Here is an 11,781-nt window from a genome sequence, read left to right on the forward strand (position 1 = left end):
CCATTTTAAAAATTGCTTGCCATGGGAAAACTACTTTAAAATCTCTATGGAGTGGGTTTTTTAAAATGAATGTGCGCATACCTAACCACATGCTCTTTGTGAATATATGGATGCATTCGCGCATTATACATGGGTAGGTCCTGTCGAAATGCCGGCTGCCGTCGCAGTCCTACTTTTCACATGGTGTTTGTAGGCTGCATGTTAGAGGCACTTGACAATGAGTAGGGGAGTAGGAGGAAGTGCTTACTGTGAGCCTCAGTGGAGGAGAGTGTTGCCCACAAACTGTCTGTGTCACTAACCTGCCATGAGGGTGACCATGTGGATGGAAACACACAAATCAAATAAAGCATGCACCAAAATGCAGATCATTGAAAAGATTCACACACACAACCACACGTCATAGAGCCATCCGGTCATTTTCATATTCATATTTACATGTATATGAGAGCCAGCGCATCCCAGGAATACAGATCTATTTAAATTCAGACAGAATCCGTAAATATCCACCTCCAGAGATCCATGAGAGGGGGAGAGACGGAGAAAGAGGCCAGTATATTTATTTGAGTGACATTGTCTAAATTGAAGTTTGACACTCTTCACCACTCTAACCTTTATGCAAATGTGAAAACATCTATATGTGATGGACAGAATTCAATTAACTGAGATGACAGAAAATAATCTAGTGAACTGAATACATCATGCAGTTGAAAGTAACATAATCATCCTGGTAGGAAAGGGTTGGGGGGGGGGTCAGTGGGAGAGAGACAGATGGAGAAAGAGAAGGAGAGAGAGAGAAGAGGGGGTGGAGGAACGGGAGGGAGGGCACAAAGGAAGTAGAAGATAGAGCCCATTTCTCCGCCGCCTTATCGAATGGCACAAGCTCTATTTCTCCAAAGCGGAGTCTTCAGTCCACTAAACTCTTGATCTCAAATGAGAGACCCTGGAACACTGTTGCTAAGCAATTAAGGGGGGTTATTGAGCAGCTGATTCCCGCCGCTCAGTGTCCATCATTACAATTTTTCTCACCTCATAGACTTCCATGCTGATGAACAGCAGCCAGCGCCCAGTGACCACGCACAAGAAAATGGGATCCTCTGGCAAGGCTGCAAATTACACCTCTGCACACTGGCACCCTTATTTCAACCAATGCAGTTTTGCTGCACGGGCTCCGAGGGTGCATGTGCAAAACAGAGAGAAAAAAGATGGAAATAAATCCTTAATTTGATGCAAAAAGTCTTCCACAACTCCTGAGTGTTTTCTGTCCTATTTAGAAGCACACATTGAAAATACTATCATGCCAAAAACTATTAAAGTGGCATTTAGACAAAACTAAAATAGCAAAGGTAGTTTACACACAGCAATAATATTATCTAAAGGTTAGCCTTTAAAATGGGAATCAGTGCAAAGGACGAGCAGTGGGAAGGAGGAGGAACCAAAGGAGCAACCAAACAGCCAGAGAACACACAAGTGAGCTGTTGGCCAGATGGGGGCACCCTTAACCAAGCTATGAGAAACTGCAGGAACAGCTTTCCACAATGAAAGCAGCAAGTGTACATGACAGGTTATGTTTGTTATTATGGTTTAAACTATTCAAAACTTGTAATACTACACTAAAAATGTAGAAAACGCTAAAACAAATACATTTATTTAAATTAAGTGGATTCCTCACTGCTTGCTAATCGTGTTCAAAACATGCTGTAAGATCAACTGTAGAGGGATTTTCTTTAAAATAACTCACCATGAAGCTTATTTGTACCCTTTTTTTTCTGTATTTTCAGGCGGTTTGTCATAATGACAGGATACTATGAGCTTCAACAAGAGTCCACTGTGTGCTTAGTGCTAACACTAGGTGGCTCTGTGCTATGTAGCCCACTTAGTCCGCATTGGTCTTGTGTTTACATGCTGTCCATTCGACAAAAACCTGCCTTCTTTAAAATGTGGAATATTAATTGAACTGACAAAAGTTGCATTCTTAAAAAATTTAAATTTCATTAAAATTGTATTGCCTTAATGATAATGTGTTGTGGCAATTCACTATGTTTTAATGCTGTTTATAAGAAAGTAAACATCACCGTTGACATCACTAGTAAGTAAAGCTGTCGCTTCAAACGTCTCCTATCTTTCACTAAATTGTATTACAATGCTGATTTAATCCCCGTCATTTACATGTGTCCATGAAACGCTGCTGCACAACTGAAACCTCAGTTGTAATGGATGGTTAAGTGACTCCTCACCAGATCTCTTACATATAATATAAGTTCCATTAGCCCTGAAATGGCTACTGTATGGCATTTAATTAAATATAGCCTTTCAAAGAAAACCCACGGCAAGCCATTTAGAGTGTGGTTACATTTGAAGCTTGTGTGAGGTTACTAGTGCTTTTAACTACAGCACCCACTGCGCAGCGTGTTAATTAACATATTTAGAATGAAGTAGATTTGCCATGCACTAATCACTCGCTAATTCACTAAGAACTGCAGCCTTTTAAACACTGGACAGTAATCAACATGCCAGGCCTTAACATTACATAATCTGTAATTATGTTTCACTGAAGGGAAATAAATAAATAAATACGGTAAATAAATTAAGCTGACTGATGTGATTGGCTAATGCATGCCTTTACGTGCTGTAAACACTAGGCCTATTTGCCATCCATACATGAAATACACTCTCTGACCTACAACAGACGCACTCACGAGAATGCTAGAGAGGGAGTGATGCGTCTTAAGTGCTCTCAATGTGTTTAAATATGAGAAAAAAATGCTCTGTGGGATTATTTTTCAACATCACGCAAAGTTTTATGTCAATATATGCTTATTAATGACCGTACAGGAGGTATCTCTTTTTTCCCATTCAGTTATTATGAAAGTAGGTCCACCCCACCCTGTATGGGGCATGGGGTGGGCCTGTCCCAGAGGCCCCAGTGCACCATGGGTATTGTTTTGACTCCTCAGGTATAATGAGGGAGCTATGGCTCGGCTGCTGAGAGGGAGAGTGGCAGCACTCCAGCCCTGACCCCCTCATAATCCTGGAAAACCCATCCTGGGCCGACTCCCGCCTTACTCGCAGCTTTGAGTTGAGGAGAGAAACAGATTGACGACAGCTGCTCAGTTTCAGAGAGGAGCAGGAGAATCTGAGTACCTGTGCCCATCATCAGGATAACACATTGCATCTCCTTCCTGCTCTTCTTTTGCTACTATTATTTTCATTACTGTAACAGGATCACCTGTATCTATATTAGTCACGTATGACTGTCTACTGAGATAGAAGTACCAGGGTCAAAAATTGTCTGAGGAAAGAATAGACAACATTGTAAAAAACAGTCACATATATATAACTTTTTTCCATCCCCAAGGCCTACAGTTTAGTCTCACACACATTAGAAGAAGATCACACAGCAGGCAGGCAGGCCTCTGCTGTACTGGCTGTTGTCAGGTGACCCTCTCTCCAGCTTCAACAGCGTCAGTTCCCAGCAGGGGACGTTGCTGATTGCTGACCACGCACACAACAATGCCGCCTGTGAACCCATCGCTTTATGGCTGCACTGGCTTTGATGCAACATCTAATTGGCCGAGATGAACTGTTGCTGTGGCAGCTTGGGGCCCAGCTCCACTGTACGCCAGTCCACACAGCCAAAGTCTGCATTTAATTAGGTCCCCTCTGCCTCTTGTGTGTGTACGCTGCGTGTGTGCACAGAATATCGATATGTTTGGCGACTGACTTCTATTTATCTGGTCACATTTTTACATACATGCTCAGAATTTAAAATGAAAACTCCTTATTTGCTCTTCAGAAGAATACTCAAGCAGGTAAAATAATGATGGCACCATGAGAAAGGTAGGTGGGTTGTAGCTACTTTATAGGATAGCTGTGACATGACAAGGTGTGCTGCAGAATTAAGATGGAGAGGTTTGGGGCTTTGTCGCCTGGGGGTTTGTTTTCTCAGTTCTTAACGTACTTTGAGATACTACTGATTGGCTTGGATGGTGACAGGGTGCGGTCGAGTAGAAGAAAGAGTGAAGGGTGTCGTAGTGGTTTGTTTTCACAGGCCCTTCACTTCGCAGCGTTTGGCGATGGGTCTGGAGTCTGTTGTCGCCACGTAGGGGCTATGTGTGAGTGGCGCTTTGTTTAACTTCCTCTCAGTGCTGCAGGAACCAGCAGGGCCTGGTAATGATTCTGCAAACAGGACTCACAAGGAAGACAACCGCGTTCCTTGTTACTAATTGCACAGAGTAATGGGAATGTGTTTCGTGGTAGGTTTGGTTTTAGAGGACGTTGCTGATCACATTCAGTCGTTTCACAGAAGATAAACTTGATGACAAGTAAAAGATGGACGTCTTGTTTAAAAAAACTTCAAACAGTAGATCAATTAAATCACTTTTGCCTAACAGTTACATGGAAGTTGTGTTATAAGCTATATTCCAACTATTTTTTTCATGTCACAAATGAAGGGCAATTTTAGAAACAACACTGCTTTGTTTATTTGCATGAAATTGAAGAAATACCACAATGTATCACATCTCAGCTTGTGCTGAACTCACCAGTGCACAATGACTGATTATAGCAAATTACTATCCCTGTACAAGCTGCCGAGAATCCGCTCACTGGCTGTACACAGCCCTGAAGCAGGGGAAGAGAAATTGTTCCGCCCAAGTACCATAAAAACAGATTGGAAGCTCAGCGCTGTGAATTAGCTGCACAGGAAGCCCCCTAAACCCCCTGTTTTATTCATGAGCATGAAGGCTATCGTAGTCTAAGAAACCCCTGTGGTCTTGCCCGCTACATCAAGGTTGCATGCCGCGTCCATGGAAGGTTGCATTATTTTTTACATGCTACATTGATGCCACATTAAAAAGCATCAGAGATTAACTGCTGCTGCCATTTTAAAGTATGCTCAAGTAAAGAAAAAAATCTGTGCAAATATGAAACAATCATTCAACCCATGGGATCATGCTTTAAATGTCTACATGTTATATTTTAGGACATTGTTTAGGCACCTTGAGTAGGGGAGGGAGAGGAGTTGAGGAACTTTGCACGGCTGAGGAAATGCATTTTATTGGTAGTTCTTTGGAAATTAAAATAGAGAGAGGCATGGCTCCTACAGGAGAATGAAGATGAGGACACTAGACAACCGCAGAGCCTGAGAAGTTGCTTGTAACCATTGAGGTACAGTGGATGAAGGCCAAGTGAGAGGAAGGTGAGGAGGACACATCCACCAAAATTACAGAGAAAATTAGCTTGTAGGTTCCTCTAACTCCTCCCGGCATTTCTTATTTTGAAAATATGATGCACATTTAAAGGAAAATGCTCAGCTCTTACACCCTCATTTCCAAATCTGTAAAACCTGAATGATTGGAAGATGACAAAAGGTCCTGGGAAGCTGAATTTCCAATACAAGTATCTTCTTTATATCCAAATACTCCCTTAGTGAAATGAAACACAGGCTTTTAATCTGCTATTCTCCTTTCAAAAGCATTGACTCCAACATAAATGGCTTACTTCACCAATGAGATGAGAATAAATATATCTCTTCCCCACTTTGCTAACAAACAACAGGAGCGATTTTAAAGCTTCAAACTGCCCTTGAAAACTATTAATTGTACGTCACAACATAAAGCGACAGTATATGTGGAATTTAGCGCCATGTGTCCTTGTTTACTTGGTTTGTCTGGGTGCCAGTGTTTCCTAATTGTCCTCTCTGAATTTAGCAACTTGGTCTCTCGTCATTATGGTGGCACTGAAGTCCTAATGAGTGGAATTGTTATCTGAAAGATGGCCCCCTTTTTTCCCTGCTGCGAAAGCACATTAGATCCAGACAGCTCATTTCCATTCCCCCTGTCATCTCTCTAGAAATGACGTGCAGTGCTTGAAACTGTTTATTTCCAAATTCAGACCTCCTCCGCGGCAGCCATCGGCTTCAATTACCAGTTTTTCCTGAGCGGAGCCATCAGGCAGCCTGACACTGAGGTCCAACCTAATTCCCACCTTCTCCAAAGTCAAGAGCATAATGTGCAGATAAAAAAGGTGGAAAATAGCCTGCCACTCATTAGCATGCAGCGCCTGCCTGTTCATTTGCTTGCTGCGAATGAAAGTTCTGACACTCAGCGCCTTGTGCAATACGAGAATAGTCCTCTTCAGACTGCCTCGTGTCCTTACTGCCACGGAAAGGTCATCGGCAGAGGTGTGCGATCACCAACCTGGCTTGCTGTTCTTCAGTGGCCCACCTGGGAAAGGGGTTAGCTGGGGGTATTGATTCAGGGAGGACCTCATTACCTGCTGAATCAACATATTATTGCCATGTTTCACCCAGCTGAATTGTTTACAAGTGTCTTTAGCACGGGCAAAAGCCTGCTCTGCTGGGCCACGACCGCATTCATTAGTCCCTGACCCCAGTGATTATGTGTTATCTGATATGCTGCTATCTGGCTTGGCCGCATGACCAGGGCCACTGGCCTGCATCGGCCTGGGCCCATTACAACCCCTCTCTTTTTCCTCTCTCTCTCTGTTTTTCTCTCTCTGCCCCTCAATCCCTCTTTCTCTCTGTCTGTGCTCCCTATGAATGTATCCATTAGCCTGCTGATGTGTAAATTGTTTTCACCTGCACTGCGGGCAGATGGGGAGCAGTGTCTCTGCTGTGATTTCCTATGCATGAGCTTTCTAATCAGTCAGAGAGTAACATGATTCCCTTGCTTCTTGCCAGAAAAAGGTGAGCTTGTGTGAGCATGTACACATACATTACACGAATGCACGCACACGCACACATGTTCTCGCACCCACAATCTGCAATCAATATGCACGGCGTGTTGTGGGGATATTGGTGCAGTGGTAGCGGTGACAGGGTTCATTATGTGAGCTTGCCTTACAACACTGTGATGGCTTAATACAGCGGTGAAAGCTGGGGCCGGAGCTGATCCCTGCACTGCTATTCCCAATTTCAGTTCAAACCGACGGATCATTTGACCAGAAAGACTAAACCTACATAAGCACGGTGACATCCAGTAGCAGTGTCAACTGAGTGTGACCCACAGAAGAGACAAGGGAGAATGCCCATCATGTAAACAAATAAAGTATTCACTAATACCTTAATGTGGATGTGACATGTGCCCTGTGGGCCTCTCCTGGACAAGGAGGTCAAATGGACCATCGAGGTGTGGATTGTATCCCTGGATGAAGAGAGAGATGCTTATATAATGAGCTGCCCTTATTTCTTGTCTTGGCTTGACAAACTATTAAAGATGTTTGAGGCATATCTAAAAAAAAATCTAAATGGATTACTTTTCTACACCTTTCTTTGGTTTATATTATGAAACAATTTTGCTGTTATATTTCAAATATGGTAATCACAGATCCCAAACTTTGAAATTATATGCAGAGCTGCATCCAAATAAGGCTGGGCGATTATTATCATGATATAATTTTTCTCTATATAAATATATCAAATGTTCGATCAAAATTTGGTATATATAAACCTGTAATTACACCCTCCAACCACTGGAAAGGGAGGGAGCGCTAATGTGCACAACAATAGTTGTCACACAACATTAAAGTAAAATTTGAATCTACAAACAAAAACTTCACCAGAATCTCATACCACACAAAAAACCTGCTTCCCATTAGCACTGTCAAAAATGAGGGATTCAAGAAGCTCATCAGAGAACTAAATCCCAGACACAAGCCAACAAACCATTTAGTTTCTTTAACTTTCACTCAGGGGCAAAAAGTCTGCCTTTAAATCTAAATGAAATAATGTTTGATATTTATGATGATAGTTTTCGATATTGACTGATTTGAAAATGTTTATAGTGTTAACCTCTTTTTCAATATCGCCCAGCTCTAATAGGGCTGGGCGATAATTCAATAACGATTATTATTGTGATATATTTTTTCTCAATATAAATATATCAAATGTTCGATAAAAATATGATATATTTAAACCTGTAATTACACCCTCCAACCACTGAAAAGGGAGGGAGCGCTAATGTGCCTTAAACAATAGTTGTTACACAACATTAAAGACAAATTTGAATCCACAACCAAAACCTTCACTAAAATGTCATCTATCACAAAAGACCTGCTTCGTGTTCGCAGTGTCAAAAATGAGGGATTCAAGAAGCCTATCAGAAAAAAAAATCACAAGCCAACAAACCATTTGGTCTCTTTAACTTCACTCTGGGGAAAAAGTCTGCCTTTAAATCTAAATGAAATAATGATTTGATATCTATCGTGAAAATTATCGATATCGACTGATATGAACATTTTATAGTGAAAACATCTTTTTCAATATCGCCCAGCTATAACTCCAAACCTGCCTATACGCTTAAAATGTACATAAAAAACTTAAGTACAGTGAACCAAGACCAAATATAACACAAGCTACACCATAGTGTTTCATCAGTGTTATTTTCACTTATGTCAAATTAACCCGCTGCACAAAAAACTGTTCACTTCTTCAGAGCAAGAGCTGGTAAACATACATGGAGGTGAATGAATACCAGAGATCAGTGAAACCAACCAGGCCCACTCCAGGAGCAAAAATCAAGCCCTAGCTGCCAGTGGCCTGACCCAAACATCCCATCCCACATAAATCTCCTCTGACAACCACACACACAGCTTTTATTTGCCGCTGTGTACCGCACAGACCCTGCTTGTCGGTCAAACTCTAAGCTCACAGACTCCCGTCAAACTGAAAGATGATTCTTTCCTCTATGTCCTTCTCGCCCACTGGCAGGATGGATTGTCTGCAAGCATGGGAAAATATTGTAAAAAGTCTAGTAATTGATGCCAAAATGAAAGAATAAACAAATGAAAGAGAGAGGAGAATGAATCCACTCTGAAAACTACGACATCACAAGACATGCTCGCTCTAACAACAGGCCACTGTCATTAGACCTGCAAGTCTTTGTTCAAAACCACACAGAAGCATTGTGCTCTCAGACAGCACTCGAGACTGCCCTGATGTTTATTCAAATAAACAACAAGTGCAGCATCATGGTGAATCTGATCTCCTCACTCATTCTTAATGATAGAGGAGACAACATCTACAGAGAAATCTGAAGTGAAAACTAAACAAAAAATAGATGTAATATATCTTAACAGAGCCTCGTAGCGCCTCTTGGTGTTCAATTTTTGTGTAAGTCACACATAAAAAGGAAAACATTGGAAACTCATTCCTCTCCATCCGTTTCTATTTTGTCAGCTTACTTTTCCATGAAATTATAAAGGGGATTTGTTGCAGCTTTTCATCCACTTGATAGCACTTAACTAATTGCAGTCCTCTCATCGACAAAATCGTACTCACAAAACATAGACACACAAATAAACTAAATGCAGTCATGGGGGCTCATTTGTCTGCACACATACATATAAAGATTAGGCTGTTATATTTTGTATCCTTTTTAAAACTTTATCAGACCTGCTTTTGAACAGATACTACTAATATCATTATCTGGACACATTTAATCTTTTTAATATACCTTTGTGAAAATCAAACTACACCTGTGCCAACTATGAGTGCCTACTTTTTGAAACGATTATAAAAGCCCGGTCAAATCTCTTTTGCTAGAGGTATCAGCCAATTATAGAAACAAGTGACCATTGAATTAACACATGGAACTTGAAAGCTTTTGCACTCTGATGTAGAATGCTCCCCTGGAAAATATGTCAGACCTTAATTTGCAGTTTCACAAGGAGTCACCTGAGTTCTAGGCAAACAATGGGCTTTAACTCAATGGACACACAATGGCATTGTAAATGTTAAAATGTGTTGTTAAATGTCACAATTCTACTTCACCGTTTTTTAAATGCTATCCAGCCGGAGCCCTGAACGAATAACAAACGTTCCGGCCAAGTTCATTTTAAACTTACCACAATAGGCAACTCCTACGCCTTTTTCTTCATAGATGAGGATTGAGGATTTGCATTAACCCCAAACACTGCTTCAGTATCTAAGTGATAGTGAAAAGGAGTGAAGGGAGGGCCATGAAAACCAGAGCTGTGGAAGAAAAACCACAAAAGACAGATAAACCCAACACCACAGAGAGGTGAGCCAACTGTTCCAAGTCTCTCACAAGGGGAGGAAGAAAAAGGGCGAAGGCGGAGGAGATAATTTAGCATTTGTGTAAGCTGTTTATCAAATTATTAACTGCACAGATGTTTCTGACTAGCTAGGGGCTGAACATGGGCTCTGCCAGGCAAGGGAACAAAGGTCTGACGAATTCTACGGAGATGTGCGCTGAATATCAATTTAATTTACTAGCTGTTAATTCTTATGCAAATTGTGACCTCTGTTAGGGCATATCAATGGCCATACACATTGTATGTCTTCAGAGGAGCAGCAGGCAGAAACAGTGCAGAAGTATTGTATGAAACTAGCAGAGAAAATAATATTTTCAGCATGGCCATTCATGTTCTGAGATTTGAAAAATGAATGCAAGCCACTTTTTTGTTTTTACTGATAAACACTTATAAAGACTATACCTATTCTTTCATATACCCCCTTTTTATTTTGCACTATTTGGGCTCTATACATTGTTATAAAAAGGGGGGAAATATATTGTAGATAATTCATAATGAATTCTGTTTGAATATACAGTAGCTAGATGGGAACACAATGTAAAGGAGTTTATAGTTTTGGGAACTCATAGTTTTTAAGCATTTGTGTGTGTTAAGTTAGTAACAACTTACCCAATTCAATATGTGTAAAGGCACAAGGTTAGTACAGGATTTTCAGCCTTAGGTGTGTTGTCAGATGAAATCTCATTCATGGTGCCATCACATCTCAAATAGTTTTCTGCCTGCAAGACAAAGTAGAGGGGAGCAAAATAAGCATATCAAACAGTGCTGTAAATAATTATACGTCTAAAATGATCATGATCAATCTACTATGGAGTAGCATGACATCAAACAGAGGTTGATCAGTGGCATCAAGCCCAGCTGAGCTCAACTGGAACACCAATGCTACAAGTCCTAATTTTCTTCATCACCTCCAAAGTGCTGCCTTTCAGCTCTCCACAGCACAAACAAAAAGCCTGGCAACAATATCAATTATACATGCAGGAGGCAAACAAGGGGATTTATTTCACAACAAATAGCCTCATAGAGAGATGCTGAATAGGGCAGATTAGCATTAGAAAAGGACAACAAAACTCCCCAGTTCAACGGCAAAAGAGCAATGTGATGGGACTGGAATTGGAAAAATTGCTTGATTAGGATATGATTTGGAGGGGTTGTCAAGTCTCAAATCCTTGCAGGGATATTATAAGCAGTGCTGTTTTCATTTTGACAAAATGGCATGCTGCTACAGTCAAAACATGACATTACCAGAACTGTCAGTGGTGAACTTTGATAATGCTTGACAAGATCAGAGAATGATACAATAGCCATCTGAGAAAATGAGACATCAATCTGTGTCTGGTAAAGCGATGGAAGCTTATCAAAGAAAGACAAAGAAAGACAATTTGATGCCTGGTATTTTGTACATTTAGAATGCAGACAGCTTTGAAAGCAAATGAAAAAAAGAATAAGTTTGGTACTGGGAGAACCAAATTTAGCACATTTTCATGGTGTGTCAAAGTTAATCGTAATAAACCAAATAATGGCATTTGTTCGGAAGCCCTAAAAGAACATGATTAAAAACATTTCATTTTCTCTGTTTTCTCAAGATAACGAGTTAATTTCACTTTTTTTCTCAAGATCCCAACAATTAGCTTTGTTTTCTTGAGATAATGAGAAAACTGAGAAAATAAAATGTATTTAATCGTGTCCTTTTAGGGCTTCTGACTA

At 40.8% G+C, this 11,781-nt stretch overlaps 1 long non-coding RNA gene across 5 annotated transcripts in view; it reads right to left on the minus strand.

The window, feature by feature from the left end:
- LOC117806366 overlaps positions 1-11,781 on the minus strand; it is a 41,814-nt gene that overhangs the window by 28,449 nt on the left and 1,584 nt on the right. For 3 of the 5 annotated variants that reach the window (XR_004629652.1, XR_004629653.1, XR_004629654.1), the window contains exons 2-3: positions 10,684-10,793; positions 9,865-9,944 (exon numbers count right to left, since the gene is read on the minus strand). This is a non-coding gene — a long non-coding RNA (uncharacterized LOC117806366). Of the gene's footprint in view, positions 1-1,015; positions 1,167-7,081; positions 7,164-9,864; positions 9,992-10,683; positions 10,794-11,781 lie in introns of those variants that run through there. The other 2 variants (XR_004629651.1, XR_004629650.1) reach the window with 2 other exon arrangements.

The sequence above is a fragment of the Notolabrus celidotus genome, chromosome 22 (assembly GCF_009762535.1).
Source record: "Notolabrus celidotus isolate fNotCel1 chromosome 22, fNotCel1.pri, whole genome shotgun sequence".
Lineage (NCBI taxonomy): Eukaryota > Metazoa > Chordata > Actinopteri > Labriformes > Labridae > Notolabrus > Notolabrus celidotus.